This window comes from Eptatretus burgeri, chromosome 12 (assembly GCF_056783735.1).
Source record: "Eptatretus burgeri isolate ZD-2024b chromosome 12, Ebu_testis_v1, whole genome shotgun sequence".
In the NCBI taxonomy this organism is placed as follows: domain Eukaryota; kingdom Metazoa; phylum Chordata; class Myxini; order Myxiniformes; family Myxinidae; genus Eptatretus; species Eptatretus burgeri.
Genome location: NC_140972.1, coordinates 71025156 through 71030155, shown reverse-complemented (window position 1 = coordinate 71030155; position 5000 = coordinate 71025156). Strand labels below are relative to the sequence as shown.

The following is a 5000-nucleotide window of genomic DNA, read 5'->3' as shown; positions in this document are numbered from 1 at the left end:
ACCAGTGAGAAAATAATCTGGATAGTTTCCATTGACAAAGTCTAATTCATGTTGCTACCTATACAAGTTGACGTCTTTTCCTCCAGTATCAATTTCAACAAGCGGCATCATTCGGCGAATCTGCACCTCAAAGGACGCATTTTCTCAACAGCAGGACTGGGTTTTCCTTTTATTTATTTATTTTAACCTCAAGTATTTCAGAAATTTGTTTTGGTCGTGATAGCAATTTTTTATTTTTACCTTCCCCCTCCCCCGCCCCCACCCACCCCCACACTCACTCACTCGGAGAGATGACAGAGTGACAGTAGGAGCTGTCTGTTTTACTGTGATACGTGCCCGGTTTCAGATGACAAACTTGCTTTATTTCTTAATTGCTTTTACATCAGGATGACTTGATTGGCTCTTACCCGCACAAAAATCCATTTTTAACACTCGACTGTCTCAAACGTTTGATAAAAGAGCCTTCAATTTTCGAACTGCTTTGCAAGAACATCGGGTCGAGTTTTGTAGCATCCTGACATAATTCCCAAAACCAGGCGCAAGCATTCTGCAGCTGTATGAATCATAGATATGTAAGAACTAGTTTTTCTGGAGTGTATCCAATGAGTCAGAGTTGCTTTTTTATTCAGGCTTGCATAGATTCCAAGTTTGACCTCGATATGCAAGACGTGGCTTGAAAGATATGTCGGTGTGCTATAAACCTGTGCAAGTGCTCAAGCTAACTGTGCTTGCAACGCACACCCAAAATTAACACTACCCTTTAATTGTGTGCTTGGCTGATAAAATGGCTTGGAGGTAATGGACACGTCTTTGTGCTGATTACTCTGGGTTTGATTTGTTACTCAACAATAGATTATTATTGTTACCCTGTGCTTTCGAGGCAAGACGTTGAGTGGATGGGATCATCCATTGGATGGCATGTTCGGTTGGAATCGTCTGCCAGCATTAGCTGAGCGATGTACATCAGAAGTTGTCTTCTAAAAGACGAGGCCATCGTTTGCCAGCACCTTGGCCAAATTCCAAATATGGTTGCCTTCTTTAGGGGCTAGGCTCTCTCAGCGAAAGCACTCGCAACCGACTGGGATACGGTGTTATGTTGTATACTGTGGTTTCGCCCTCGTTCTTAAATCGACTTGCCTATCTGAGTGGCCCATAATAACACAGATACATACAAGCACAGATACATATATGCACAGGCACGCGCAGGCGTAGGCTCAGATGCATGCACAAACCCAGACACACTGTCCTTCTGTCCTCGTGCATTGCCAGCAATTGCCAGGAGAACACAGCCCACAGGGGTCCCTTGCACACAGCCCACGCAGAGTTACTCACTCGGATTCGTAGGCGGCGTGACGTGCTAAGGTTAAGGGTGAGGGGCACGTCTCGCTCAGAGGTGGAGCCCGAGCTTGTTGCCCGTCACCACTCGCCAGTCACTTTACACCCACAGATCCTGCTTCGTTGCACTCACCAGCGTTCCAGTGACTGTTCTACTTTGCCAGAAGAGTAAACGTTCCAGCCTCCTACGTAAGCTCTGTGATATTGTCTTTCACCGTGCTGCTTGTTCAGATAGTACATTCCTGTCACTTTGTCTGTTTATGTCAACTATTTTCTCTTGGAGCTGCCAAGCTGTAAAGAAAGGATGACTGTGTGCAATCCACCGGGAAGAGTAAGGGAGCCATGACACTTTTCCATTGTAATGGGATTTGGCTGTACCATCCGTACATCCTGCAAAATGCCTCTTGCAGCCTCGTGTCCTCCTTCGAAAAGGTGCTTTTGAAAGCGAGAACCTTCTGCTTTATTTATTTAAACATTTATTTTACCTTCCCCTCAACTCCGTGGTCCATGAGGTTTTCCGATACGTGTTATACTTGCACCTCCTTGGTTTTGCTTCTGGAATCGCTTTTCCGCAACCTGGGCGCAATGCCGACTTAGCAAAATAATTATTGATAATTATCACTTTGCTGTGAGGAGGACAATGCTAAACGATCTATGGAGTCCTACAAGGATGTTCAAAATGTGATATTAATGAGATACTAACAACAGTCCAAGATATGCCAACAAAAGTATCATGAGGTGTGTGTGTGTGTGTGTGTGTGTGTGTGTGTGTGTGTGTGTGTGTGTGTGTGTGTGTGTGTGTGTGTGTGTGTGTGTGTGTGTGTGTGTGTGTGTGTGTACACCGTCTTTAGACTAACATTCCTCTAACCTTTTGAACACCCCACGTATTTTGCTGTGCTGCTTACATTGTCGGACATCAGCACTGCTGACACGGATTCCAATTCTTCTCAAGTAAACATTCTCACCTCTAACCACAAGGCCCAGCAGTATGTGGTTTTCCTTGTGGTTGTGCTTCTGCTACCACCCCTTCGAGTCATGACCACCATTTCCTCGTTTGATTAAAACTCAAACTTGGGCTTTGGTATTGATGAAGAAGAATTATCTGTTTCCGTAAACTCCGAACATAACCTGGGGAGCGTCAAAAGAAGCCGATAGGTCATGTGGAACTGTTCCTTATTAAATGCTTATTTTTCAATATTCATAATGCAGTCACTGTCTAAAGAGGTTTGGACCAGCTTTAGTGTGATTGCTTCTCACCATTATGTGTTTTGCAATGAAAATGGCTGATGCCTATCCACATGCTAACATGTTGTTTTAAATGAAGGTGCCTCATTATGCGCCGCTTACACACTTCGGCAGCCACGTGGTTATCTCAGTAAGAACAAGTGTTGTATCCAGCAGTAGCAAAACCTTTTGTATTGGTCTTGCCTGCGGATTGGTCTTGCAAGGAGCTTGGTAAGTTCTCTAAATTAGTGTTTCAAATCATTGCTAAATTGTTCAAGAAAACAACAACCTGGCTTGGTGCTTCCCATACAACGCCCTGCCTTGCCTGGTGTTACCCATTCTGCGTCTCGCCTGGCCTGGTGCTTCTCGTCCCGCCTGGCCTGGTGCTTCTCGTCCCGCCTGGCCTGGTGCTTCTCGTCCAACCTCACCTGGTGTTTCTGATCCAGCCATAATATCTCGTGTTTCTCATCCGGCCTGGTCTTGTATTTTTCATCTCTCCTGGACTGGTACTTCCAGGTCCATCCCTTGTGGACTGGGGCTTCCAGTTTAGTCCCGCCTGGCCTGGTGTATTCCATGCCGTGTGACCTTGCCTGCCTTAATGCATTCTGTACTGTACGACCTGGCCCGCTGCATTCCTCCTGTGTGGCCTGGCCCAGTGCAATTTGTCCGCATGGCCTGGCCCAGTGCATTTTGTCTGCATGGCCTGGCCCAGTGCATTGTGTCATAATGGCCTGGCATGGAGCTCCCTCTCCCACATGGCCTGGCCTGATGATGTTCCCTGTCCCATATGGCCTGGCCTGATGCTCCCTGTCCCACATGGCCTGGCCTGATGTTTGCCATTATGCATGACCTGGCCTGGTGCTCTCGTAGCACATGACCTGGCCTGGTGCTTCCCTCCCGTGTGATCTGCTTGGTGCTTCACGTAGCATGCAATCTACCCTGGTGCTTCCTGTGGTACATGACTTGGCCTGGTGTTTCCCATGGCATACAACCTGGCCTGGTGCTGCCCGTAGCACGGGACCTGGCCTGTTGCTTCCCGTAGCACGCGACCTGGCCTGGTGCTTCCCGTAGCACGGGACCTGGTCTGGTGCTTCCTGTGGCGCAAGATCCGGCCTGGTGCTTCCCTTGGCGCGAGACCCGGCCTGGTGCTTCCCTTGGCGCGAGACCCGGCCTGGTGCTTCCCGTAGCGTGAGACCTGGCCTGGTGCTTCCCATAGCACGAGACCTGGCCTAGAGCTTCCCGCAGTGCGATACCTGGCCTTGTGCTTCCCGTAGCACATGTCCTGGCCTGGTACTTCCCATAGTGCGAGACCTGGCCTGGTGCTTCCCGTAGCACGAGACCTGGCCTGGTACTTCCCGTAGCATGTGTCCTGGCCTGGTACTTCCCATAGCGCGTGTCCTGGCCTGGTACTTCCTGTAGCATGAGACCTGGTCTGGTACTTCCCGTAGCACGTGTCCTGGCCTGGTGCTTCCCGTAGTGTAGCGCGAGACCTGGTCTGGTGCTTCCCATAGCGCGAGACCTAGCCTGGTACATCCAGTGTGATCACTCCTCATTTTTATAAACGCCAAGGTGAGCCAATGAAAAAAGCCAATAATTCACAAGGTTTCAGAAAAGCGATGATAATAGAAAACCTATACACCAAGAAAACCTATAGAAAACCAAGATGCCAAGGTGAACAACGAAAGCCAAGATCTTGTGAAAAAAGCCAAGGAGTGGTCACACTGGGTACTTCCCGTCGTGTACGACCTGACATGTACTTTGCATTCTATTAAGTTTATATATTTTTTGTAATACCCCATAAAGATGGTGTTAATTTCAGTAAATGGCCAGAATTTGAGAACTGAGGCAAGGTTTTGGAGAATTTATATCGTACGAGAGAGTGGAACAGACGGACACAATTATCAGTTTTGCATTGTGATCATAGCGTGGAAGATTGATATGAAGCCTCGGCAGTCACACGCAACTCTGGCAGAGGAAATAGGATGCTAGCCCAAGCTGAACAATATGTCTGTCTCAACAACTCTACATTAATTCACACCAAGGAGAACGAAGTTCCTTGGTGAGAAGGAACAATTACGGTTACAATAACAATGTTTTACTGAAGATGCCTGGCCAGGTTTCTCCAGTGTTATGATGTCCCCACATTGTAAGTTGCAGTTGTCGGGGTGCCAGAAGTACCTGGGTTGCGAATCACCGACATGTTTTGGTAAAATGAAGCTATGACTTTCACGCACGTCCCTTCTATAACGGCTTTCCTATTTTAGAAGGAAAACAACCTTTATTTTGAGATTGCACATTTTGAAAAACAAATTAATATCGTCGAACTTACTATAGTTTGAAGTGGGGTGGAAGGAAATAAAGCTGCACTTGATTTTGATTTGATAATAATGGGTGCTGGTGACAGGAAAATGTCAACCCGTGACGTTGCCAATGAAAGGTCA

At 47.4% G+C, this 5000-nt stretch overlaps 1 protein-coding gene across 4 annotated transcripts in view; it reads left to right on the top strand.

Annotated features, from left to right (window-relative positions):
• Window positions 1-5000, top strand: part of LOC147015888 (jumonji domain-containing protein 1C-like) — a 279316-nt gene that overhangs the window by 164798 nt on the left and 109518 nt on the right. Inside the window, exon 1 of one of the 4 annotated variants that reach the window (XM_085848454.1) lies at window positions 1380-1524. The exons of the other annotated variants lie outside the window; for them this stretch is intronic. The gene's annotated coding sequence lies outside the window, so the exon portion shown is untranslated. Of the gene's footprint in view, window positions 1-1379; window positions 1525-5000 lie in introns of those variants that run through there. 4 annotated transcript variants of the gene reach the window in all.